The following is an 11,100-nucleotide window of genomic DNA, read 5'->3' as shown; positions in this document are numbered from 1 at the left end:
ACAATCTGGGACCCCTGAGGGGATGTTGGAGAGTCTGTTTCAGCCTGATCTCACAGGCCACTCCCCTTGGGAGGGCGCCAGACATAGGGCTCATGGCTGGTGAGTGCTGTTGTGGCAGCACGAGCCTCTCCCAATCGGGACTGATTGGGCATGAGCCCATGGCAGGCACAGTTGGATCGGGATGAGTGGGAGCAGCAGGTAGGAGTGGCAGGTGGTGTTGGACTGCAGGTTTTGGCCCAATCCCTGCAGGCCACCCAAAGGGACCCCACCTGTGCACAAATTTGTGCACAGGCCTTTAGTTTTATTATACTTACTAGAGGCCCAGGGTACAAAATTCATGTGCAGGTACAGTCCCTAGGCCTGGCCTGCAAACAGCTGCCCACAGCTGGCCCTGCCCCCCTGCCGCCACCCACCCTCGGTTGCCCATTCGCTATCAGGTGATCTGTGCCTGACAGCTAGGGAAAGGGACTGAGAGGTGGTCAGTGCACCTCATAGTGACTCGTCCAGCTGTCGTTCTGGTCGTTCTGCCATTAGGGTCAATTTGCATATTACCCTTTTATTATATAAGATAGAGACCTGGTGCACAGGTGGGGGCCAGCTGGTCTGCCTTGAAGGGGGTCCCAGAACAGGGTTGGGGAGCCTGTAGGAGGTCAGGGTCCTTGGGGAAGGGGCCACAGGGTTTGCAGGCCGGCCATGCCCCAGATCAGGGTGGGGGTCCCCGCTGGGGACAGGGCTAGCCTGGGAGAGGGGCCTGGGAGGTTTGCAGGCTGGCCACACCCCCAGTTTGAGTGGGGGTCCCCATTTGGGGATGGGGCTGGCCTGGGCAAGGGTCTGAGGGTGGATTGCAGGCTGGCCACGCTCCTGGCTTTGTCAGGATGGATGGATGTCCAAAGACGTCCGGTCCAATTAGCATATTATCCTTTTATTAGTATAAATTTTTATTATGTATCATCTATCTAGCTAAACCTCTAATCACCCATCAATCCAGCTGCATTAGTTTCCCAGGACTGCTGCTGCAAAGAACCACAGACCAGGTGGCTTAAACCACAGACATGCACTGTCTCACAGCTCTGGAGGCTGGAAGTCTGAGATCAAGGAGTCAGCAGGGTTGGTTCCTGTGAGGGCTGTGAGGGAAGGACCTGTTCTAGGCCTCTCTCCATGGCTTCTCCCGTGCTTCTTCACATTGTCATCTGCATGTATGTCTGTGTCCAAATTTCCTTCTTTTTCAAAAAATGTATTTTTACTGATTTCAGAGAGGAAGGGAAAGAGATAGAGAGAGCTAGAAACATAAATGATAAGAGACCTCCTTCACATCCCACACTGGGGATCGAGCCCACAAGCCGGGCATATGCCCTGACCAGGAATTGAACCTTGACCTCCTAGTTCATAGATTGACACTCAACCACTGAGCCATGCTGGTTGGGCCAAATTTTCCTCTTTTATAAAGACACCAGTCATATTGGATTTTGCCCTCCCCGCCACCAATGAACTGATTTTAACTGTATGAGCTCTGTAATGACCCTGTCTTCAGATAAGATCACTTCGAAGGGACTTTAACATGTGGATTTTGGTGGGATGTAACTCAACCCATAGCATCTACTTATGTTTGGATGCATTTCAAAGTAAATTTCAGACCTTAGTTCACATCCCCCTGGATACTTCAGTGATCATACTTCATACTTAATGAAGTAGAGCTCTATATCTGTTTATAGCTTTTTAATGTAAAATTTGCATATAATAAAATACTCACAAAAAAGAGAGACAGACAGAGGGCGAGAAGGCTGGTTTGTTTCACACATAGGTAGAGTTAAGAAGGAGGCAATATCATATTCAAAATGTTATTCATGAAAATCAAAGTGATGACCCTTGGGTTCATGTAGTTCAGTCCTAGAGGCATTTACATAGGACATCAGCTCTGAGAGGCTGTATGGCTGCTGTCATCCACCTGTATCCCACAGGCTGACCTGGTTGGATGGGTGAAGCAGCAGGGGAGGGTAGAGCCTGGAATCAGAGCGGTTGTTTGTGGATCCCCTCGCCTACAGGACAAGCTACCCCAACCACCCCAGAAAGAAGACAGCCTCCTGTATTTTAAAGACCCTTGAAATCCTTCCCTACTGCTTGCCACCCTGTCTCTTTCAAAAGGAAAGAAATCTCCCAACTTTATGGCTCACATGCTCACAGTCTTTATGCTCAGAGAAGTCTTCCTTGGGTCATAGTGTCAGTGCCAGCCAGTCAGCTACAGCTGGTAGCAGCAACTTCCCCTCGGGAATCCTGGTCTCCGCTCCTCCTCCAACCCTGCCTGCTCAGTGGTGGGGTTGTCCGTCCCTGCCTCTCTGTCACCTCCACCTGGGCCTATCCCCCTGCCAGAGGCTTGGCGGGGAGAGCGACAGTAGTTGTACACGCAGGCCCCTGCCCCTCAAAAGCTCCCCAGTTGTTGCACAGTCTCACTGTTTAGGGAAAGTTTATGCTAGAAACTGAAGGCAATTAATGTGTGAATGTGATCAGATTTCTCCACTAAGTCCTCAGCCTGATAAGAAAAATCGCTTGTTGTCAACCTAATGGAGCATTCAAAGAAGACATCTGACTTTTCAAGATGAACTTGAAGATTATATCCAAGTGCAGAAAGCCAGAGGCATAGAACCAAAGACTTGTTTCAGACAGATGAGAGGGGACTATTTGGAAACCTGTAGGGACAAAGAAGAGGTTTCAGACCCAGGTACGAAATGTTTGACCTACGACTCCCAACTGAAACCATCCAGACCCACCCAAGACCATGCAATATTTCACAAACAGTGGAAAACCAGTGACCTCAGTGCCCACCAGCTCAGGCTGAGGCTAGACTCCCTGAGCTACTCTCGATTCACCAGGCACTGTTTCTCAGGAAAACCAGCACCCCTGACCTGTAGTCAGCAAGAGTATAATTACAGCTCATACAGTGCAGAATCAGAGTTTGCAAGCACCTCTCAGAAAACAGCACCAGTGCCCATAAAGCCAGTCACAAATGGATACAGGAAGAGAAAACAGCACTCAGAAGGTAGAGAAAAATCGGAGGAGAAGCAGCCCAAGCATAAGAGGAAAAAAGGTTGTGACGAAATAGATTTAGACAAACACAAGAGCATCCAAAAAAGCAAAACAGGTAGAAACAGTCAGTATCAGTACAAAAAAGCTTAAGAATCCAAGGGAGAGAAAAAGATGAAATGTAGCCTTTAAGAAAGAGGATCATACGCGTAGAAAAGAGAAAAAACAACAAGGCAACAAAAGGGCAGAGGAGGAAGTGCTTTGGGACCAGTCTGTCCTTGGGTTTTGAAGCTCTTGAGTTGATTCTCCTGAGGTTAAACCGAAAAATGATTGAGGCGCTTGGTTTTATGATGTTCATGTTCACAGCACTTTTCTCATGGAAACAGGCACTTTCACTTCTAACAAAGGCCAGGTGAACAGAAAGCATTTAGGACTTGGCCGGGTGCTCAATTGGTTGGAGTGCGGTCTCAATAAGCCAAGCTTCCAGGTTCCATCTCTGGTCAGGGCACATACAGGGAGCAACCAATGAAAGCAGAGATAGGTGCAGCAACAAATCAATGTCTCTCTCTCTCTTCCTTCTCTCTCTTTCGCAAATAAATAAATAAATGAATAAATTTTTAAAAAAGAAAAAGAAAAGTCTTCCCTGAAGTTCACTGGCCATTTTACTGCTCTGTTAAACCCTCTTTCCTTGAGAGGAGCAGGAAACAGGAAGGCACTCTTCTCTGAATAAAGTGCTCCTAACAGGACTGTAGGACACCTTTTCTATCTTCCATGTAAAAGTCCCAACCTCAGAGGGTCCCTAACAGCTCTGCCCTAATCATGAGCAAGTGGATCTGTCCTGCCCCAGCCTTACCCTACCCTTCCATCCACTACCTCCACAGAAATGACAGAGGCGGGAGAACAGACAGCATCTGCTGCAGGCTTCATGTTTGGGGACGTGCCTCCTGCTACTGTCATCGCCGATTGTCGTTACCAGTAAGTCTGTGTTACTGGCCACAGTGGCCTTGGAGGGTGGTTATTGAAAGCTTCCTTTTCCTTGAAAGTTGGCCAGCTCTTTAGGCTGAGCCACTTCCCTCCCATTCCCCAATGCTGGAGTTGGAGTTAGCTTGGTTTTATCTCCGTTGGAGAAATTCTCACTCCACAGCTTTGCCACTCAAGGCAGCTGCCCTGGGTTGGCCCTTCCCATTATGTCTATTGCATAACAAGCTCCTTTGTTCCTGGCTAAGTGTCAATATTACTCAAATATGACAATACTCCCTCTGTTCTCTTCCTCCAGACACATCAGCATCAGCCTTTCCGTGAAAACCAAATCGGCAAGAGCCTGCTGGAAATTGATTCATGATGCTGGAGAAATTTGCTCCGGATGCTAAAGAAATGCCTATTAATGGCACCTTCTCTTGACTGTTTCAATATTGCTAAAGGCCCTGTTGCTTTGTCAGCCACACAAGTCATTACTTGTGTTAAGCGTTATCTGCTTCTGCCAATTGTCTGGTCATTTCTGGACTCACTTAAGTTTCCCTGGAGCTATAGATGGCCAAGCTAGGAGTAACCTGAAGAGGTCATTGGGTCTACCCTCCTCCAATTCCCTGGCTAACTGAACCACCTATCTATCCACTGACCAAGAGAAGGGTGCATCCATTATCCCTTCAATCCTCATAAGATCCCCAGTGAATGAGGTGTTCCAGTCCCATTTCACAGATTTAAAAAAGAATGTTTGAAAGGAACACAAAGCTAGTAAATGGTGCACTGGCTAGGAATCCAGATTTAGGACTAATTTTATTCCCCCAGACTGGCCCTGAAGATTTAGAGAAAGCAGTTCAAGGTCATCTTCCCTTCCTCTGCTTTTCAGCTACCCCTGACAAAGAGGACTAAGGCTTTAACAGGGAGCTTTGGTCACAGAAGCAACCAGAATCTCAAGTCTTACCTCTGTGGAGCAGGGTTCCTTGTAGAATGGAGGGGCTGGGGGTGAAAAGTAAGCATGACTGATTTGAGCTAGCAACAAGTCTTCAAGACTGTGTGGAGAGCACAGTCCCTGTAAGCCAGGGCTTTTCTTCACTACCCTCCATGGGGAAGGAAAAGAGAGGCACTTGTAATGTTCAGACTCACTGGTCCCCAGCCTGAGCTGCAGTATCCCATTGAGATTTCCTGACAGAGTGGCAGCCAGGCTGCGGAGCCTGGGTTACGGGTGGAGGACTGCAGGACTTCCTTGGAGAAGTCGCTGGATGCCCCCAGGCCTGTGCCCATCCTTTGCCTGCCTCTCTCTGTGAGACAAGGCTCTCTGAGTTTGGGGAGCAGGGCCCCCTTCCTAAGCTGGAGGTAACCACCCCCATTTTGATTCCCAAACATTCCTGCTAATGCCTTATGAGACATTTGAACTTGGGGGTGGGCTTGGCTGTGTCTTAGTCCGTTCAGGCTGCTATAACAGAATACCACAGACTTATCAACAACAGAAATTTACTTCTTACAGTTCCAGAGACTATAAGTTTAAGACTATAGTGCATTTTTGTTGGGTTCTGGTGAGATCTTATTCCCAGATTTCAGACAGCCAACTTCTTCTATCCTCGTGTGGCAGAGAGGAAGCAAGTTCTCTCCTGACTCTTAAAAGGACAGTAATCCCATTCAGGAGGACTCCACCCTCATGAGTTCATTTAATGCTAACTACCTCCCCAAACCCCCACCTGCTAATATCATCACATTGTGTGCTAGGGGTTCAACACTGAATTTGGGGAGAACACAAATATTCGGTCTACAACAGCTGGAAGGTCTTTTACTTTCCTTTTGTGTTTTCTGCTTACAGCAAGAGCTATTCCCATGCCTGGCTCTCTTCATTGTGTTTGGAGAGGTAAGTTCATTTGAAAAACATTGGAGGTTGTGTCCTCAGGCTTTACAGCCACCCTGTACCCTCCCACCCATCAAAGGGTGTAGCTTGGGAAGAGTATAAAACCAGGTGGGCTCCCAGGACATAGAGAAGGCAGGCGTACAAGGGGAGGTGGAGACCTGAGGGTGAGGGATGGGAGAGAGAAAAGCAGAAGAAAGAGGAAGCTAGAGAAAAGACTAGGGGAAGAAAGAGAGGAAGTGGAAAGATAGAAGAGGGGGAAGGATGATAGAAACAAGGAAGGAATAGAGGGGGAGAAAGGCGGAGATGATAGCAAGTGCTTGGTTGCAGGCCAGACTGTGTTTCTGGGCTGCTGCTTGCTCAGGCCTGGCTGAAGCTGACAATGATTTTCCTGGGGGTGATCCAGGCTGAGCAGTAGAAAATAGAAGCTGTTCTAATAGTACTGATAATATTAATAAATGAAAGAGCTAATGTCGACGGTAATTGGGTTGAAAGAAAAGCTCGCTGCAGTGAGAGGGAAGCCATTCCAATGCCCATTTGACTTCAATTTGTGTCTAGTACGGAAATTTTAAACCCTTAAAAACTGCATTTTCACGCTGGAAGGAACCTTGAACCTCTCAGAGGCTGTCAGCCCACTCATTTTACAGAGAAGGCTCAGAGAGATTAAGTGATTTTTTTAACACAGCCCTGCAAATTACCAGGGCTGTGGTAATGGCAAAATCTGAGCCGGGAAATCTTACCTCCCAATTTGAGAGGCAGCTGCATGCTGCTGAGAGTCTGAGCTCTTACCCCAGCTCCCCTCTCGGCCCAGCAGGGGGAGGTGGGGAGGGCTCTGTTAGGGTCTCCTCCGCAGGATGGGTCTGGGAACTGTTGCCATGGAAGAACAAAGTCACTTCTCCCTTGAGTGTAGCGGGGTTCACTGGGAGCCTCCCTTCCTGCTGCGAGCGGTACCATAAGAACAAAACTCTACAACAGCTCACGATCCCAAGAAGCCACGGCTCAGAGCGCCTGGCTCAAGGGGAAATGTTCCATAAAGTATTCCAGCCCCACAGCAAAGACTTAAGGAGTTTGCCCACCACGTGGTGCCAGGCTAGTGTTTTTCTTTTCCTACTCACCCAGGCCCATGCTGCTTCCCCCCATCAGCCCGGCCATATAGACCTGCACTATCCCATACGGTAGCCGCTAACATGGCTACTTACATTGAAATTCATGGCATGAAATAAAATTTAAAAGTCATTTCCCTCTACTAGTCACACTCCAAGTGTGTCCTGTAAGCCAGTGGCTGCCCTAATGGACAGCAGAATCCAGAACATTTCCATCTCTGCTGAAAACACCATTGGACATTGGCAGTAAAAGGCCCGCTTCTGTAGTTTTGCTGTTCTTTGTATGTTTGTCTTACTGTTTCTACTGGAGGCTGCTTTAAGCCCAGCTGGGGGCAGTTGCAGGGCCCACCGGGCTGTGGAGTGCCCTGCAAGCCCAGGAAGGTGTGTGTCCCTGTAGCGCTGCCGCTGTGCCTCCTTTCGGAGCAGCAGCCGAGCAGAAAGAGGAGACTCCGCACTGCCTGCAGGGGCTGACTTGCTGGTCTCTTCCCTCACCATCATCTCTGACTCCTCCGTTCCTCCTCCGTGTCCCTGGTGACTAAAGAGAAAGTGGCTTGAACAGCCACTCAGGCTCCCAGGTCCTGCTGAAATGAGCTGAGCACTGGATTTATCACCCACTTCCAAACTGACTTATCCCTCTTCCCCCTTCATGGTTTATTCCTGCATACCATGACCTCAACGTCCAATCCAATACATGGACTAACTAAAAGGCAGCAACCACAGCGACCTGCAAATTGGAATCCAAAAAGAAAAGGCCAGACTCACGTTTCCGGGCAATTACTGACTTCTAGAAGGAAGAAAGGGCCACTTCTTGCTTCCCCACCAAGTGCTGTGTATTTTGCCAATGAAGCAAAAAGACACAAGACTAGTGGGAGATAAACCCACCAGTTTCCTAAACATTGTAGAATGCTCATCTGTTTTTGCTTCTACACCCCTCTGATGAGCTCAGATGTCTCATGGATTCATTCACTCACTCACTCATTTTTCTGCACATCTGAATCACCTGGAGAGTTTTTTAAAAGCACACAAGCCCAAAGTATAGGCAGGCAAACTGAATCTGAGAATGTGGAGAATGGGGAGGCTGTTGAGGGGCATGGAGAGGCATTGGGCCTGGGCTCATATGTCTCCCAAACATGGCCAGCTTATGCTGTTGCTGGCGCCTGAGTAGGAAGCCCTGTGTTCATTCATTCCTTTACCATTCATTTATCTGCTCAACAAACATTCTTTGCACAGACAATAGGGTGGTGAAGGCGTGGGAGCAGGAGATGGGAGTGGGCTGGAAGAGGTTAATGGGAGAAAAAGGAGGACCTATGTAATCCTTTCAACAGCAAAGATTAAAAACAAACAAACAAACAAACAAACAAACAAACAAACATTCCTTGAATGCAAGGGCTGTGTTAGGTGATGGAGAGACAATGGACCATATGCAGAGGTCTTTGGGCTTGGCTGCACATTAAAAACAACTGGAGAGCCCGGCCAGTGTAGCTCAGTGGTTGATCATTGACCTATGAATCAGGAGGTCACAGTTCAATTCTCAGTCAGGGCCACTTCCCCAGGTTTCGGGCTCCATCCCCCTCGGGGCAGGGGGCAGCCCATCAATAATTCTATCTCATCATTGATGTTTTTAATCTCTCTCTCCCTCTCCCTTCCTCTCTCTGAAACCAATAAAAACATAAAAACAATTAAAACTACAAAAATTATTTTTTAAAAACACACCTGGAGCACTTTTGAAAATCCTGATGCCCCGGCCATGCTCCAGAGCAACGAAATAAGAATCTCTTGGGAGTGGGACCGAGGTATCAGCATTTTTAAAGTGCTGCCCATGATTTCAATATTTTGGCTTGAGGGTGAAAGAATTCTGTGAAAGCATGGGCTGGGGCGGATGGGGGTTCTCACTTATCCTTGTTGGGGAGATCAGCAATCTTTCCCATGGAGGGTGCAGTCCCAGCACCCATGCTAGCCTGCTGAGTATCCTCAGCGTCCTTCATCAGGCAGGCGTTAGTGCAGAGAGGATGGGGAGGACTCACCCAGGGAGGGTTCAAAGGACATAGGACTCAGTGCTGTCCTAAAGAAGGAAGAAACAGCCCCCCCTCAGCCCCTCAAGTCAGTGGGACCACAAACTGGAACTTGAAATGGCCTGGCCCCAGGAGCCACATGATCTCTGCCTTGAAGCCAGGTGCTCATATGCTCGGGGAACACCACCATTTCTAGGGGGAGTGGCCGTGGGACAAGGCCAGAGGCAGGCATCTCTCATCTCATTCCATTATTTGTAATCTATTGTCAACACTTTTGTTCATGTTTTTTAAACAGTTTCTGAGCACCTAGCATGACTCAGGCATAGACACTGGGAGCTTAGAGATGAAAGCAACCTGGGAAATAGCTGAGGCTCCGAAAGAGACTGATGTCTTTCATGTCTCTGTGACTCTCTGACGGGGGTTGAAATGGAAAGATGCTCTTTGTCCCCTAAGCTGATTTCCTAGTGGCTGGTAAATAATGCACATGCTTTCTGGGGCTCCAAGGCTGGACCAACTACCCTTTATTATTCAAAGTAAACCCAACTGCATGACTACAGCCAGGAATTCAGCTCTACACCCAGCGTTCTGCTGAACCTGGTAGGCGTGTGGCAAGACCCCCGCCCACTCTCTTTCACTCTTCAGGGGGCTCTGCCTCTGCTCTGCCTTGTCTCAGGAACAAGGCCATGTGAGAATCTCTACATGGGCACAGCCTAAGCGTTTTTTCCTTCTTTCTAAATTTAATGTGTTTTTTATTGTTGATAGTATTACAGAGGTCCCCCATTTTTCTGCCCTTAGCCCTCTTCCACCCACCCCCTGCCCCACCCAAGGCCTTCATCACACTATTGCCTGTGTCCATGGACTGTGCATCTATGCATATAAGTTCTTTGGTTAACTTCTTCCCATCTCCCCCCACCCCTCCCTCTGAGCTCATTCCTACTTAGAGAGTGTGTTTGTCTCTGTTGTTATGGTTGTTACAAGCCCAAGATTCTGACCGCAACCCTTAGAGATGGCCCCAGTTCAGGAAAGTGTCACCAGGCCAACGCTTCCTGGAGCAGGAAGAGTCTTCCAAAGCTGAAGGAGATGGTTAGCAGAGCTCCGTTCTCTTCTGCTTGGCACCAGTTCCCTTCTATTTTATCAGACACTTTCCAAACACTGTAAAGGGAAGGCTATGCTATAGAGCAGTGATGGCGAACCTATGACACGCGTGTCAGAGGTGACACGCGAATTCATTTTTTTGGTTGATTTTTCTTTGTTAAATGGTATTTAAATATATAAAATAAATATCAGAAATATAAATCTTTGTTTTACTATGGTTGCAAATATCAAAAAATTTCTATATGTGACACGGCACTAGAGTTAAGTTAGGGTTTTTCAAAATGCTGACACGCCGAGCTCAAAAGGTTCGCCATCACTGCTATAGAGGGAGGGAAGGAATTTTGGAATTAACAAAGAACTAGGTTCAGATCCTGATTATTCCATTTATAATTAGGCAGATTCATATGAAGTTGATGATATATTTCCATTTCTACCTACATATGCAGAAATTTTATAGATTTCAACCTGTAGATAAATTTAATCTCTTTATGCCTCAATTTGTTCCTCTAAAATGGGGGTAAAGTTACTTATCTGGCAGGATTGTTGTGAAGCTAAGTGAGATGTATAACTGTGTGCCCAGACAGTAACTGAACAGATTCCTTTCATGTGAAAACTGAATACTCAGCATCTACTAAATGCCAGGCACTGGCTCAAAATGACAGCCGTTGTCATTATTGTCATAAGCAGTATTATAGCAATCTGGTCATCCTTCCTTGTCCTCAGCCACAGGCCCCTGCAGAGCCCCTGTCACACCAGCAGTGGAGTGAGAATGGGTGTGGTGAAGGACTCAGGGTCACACAGGCCCAGAGTAAGTCTGGGCTCCGCCCTGTCCCACCTGGGTGCAGGTCATGCCTTCTAAGACCCTCGCTTCGCCCTCTGCTGAGGTGGGCTCACTCTTCCTCCACAGCTTGTTTAAAAAAATTAAATGGTTATACGTGCAAAGTACCTGACACAGAGTAGGTTCTTCATAAATGGCCTGAGGCCACAAGAAACACGGGTGAGGGCTCTGAAGGGAGCAGGAGAGGGGCTCAAGACT

General features: G+C 47.9%; 1 pseudogene across 1 annotated transcript; it reads left to right on the top strand.

The window, feature by feature from the left end:
• The first annotated feature begins 2,558 nt into the window (after window positions 1-2,558).
• On the top strand, window positions 2,559-3,307 carry LOC308525150 (lysine-rich coiled-coil protein 1-like; annotated as a pseudogene). The gene has a single exon. The product of its transcript is annotated as a lysine-rich coiled-coil protein 1-like (transcript).
• Window positions 3,308-11,100: the final 7,793 nt, after the last annotated feature.

Source organism: Myotis nattereri (assembly GCF_964212035.1).
Source record: "Myotis nattereri genome assembly, chromosome: 9".
In the NCBI taxonomy this organism is placed as follows: Eukaryota; Metazoa; Chordata; class Mammalia; order Chiroptera; family Vespertilionidae; genus Myotis; species Myotis nattereri.
Note: the sequence above shows the minus strand (reverse complement) of the source record. Positions and strands in the feature narration are given on the sequence as shown.